A 227-nucleotide genomic window follows, 5' to 3' on the forward strand; every position below is an offset into this window, starting at 1 on the left:
TACATTCGAATGCAAAAACGTTGCATTCGAATTTTAGGTGTGCATTAAGGAGGCAGCCTCATCAATGGTGCACAAGATGCGATGATGATGTAAGTGTCGTTGCATTATAATATTTTTGTTAGCCTATCCAGTTGAAGTCACTAGATGCGGCGCTACTGCGTTGTTCATTCAAAATATTGCGTGAAAAGAGAACATCAATGCGGAGAAGATCTTGTTTACATCAAAAC

The sequence above is a fragment of the Sinocyclocheilus rhinocerous genome, unplaced genomic scaffold (genome assembly GCF_001515625.1).
Source record: "Sinocyclocheilus rhinocerous isolate Xijiao unplaced genomic scaffold, SAMN03320098_v1.1 scaffold752, whole genome shotgun sequence".
In the NCBI taxonomy this organism is placed as follows: domain Eukaryota; kingdom Metazoa; phylum Chordata; class Actinopteri; order Cypriniformes; family Cyprinidae; genus Sinocyclocheilus; species Sinocyclocheilus rhinocerous.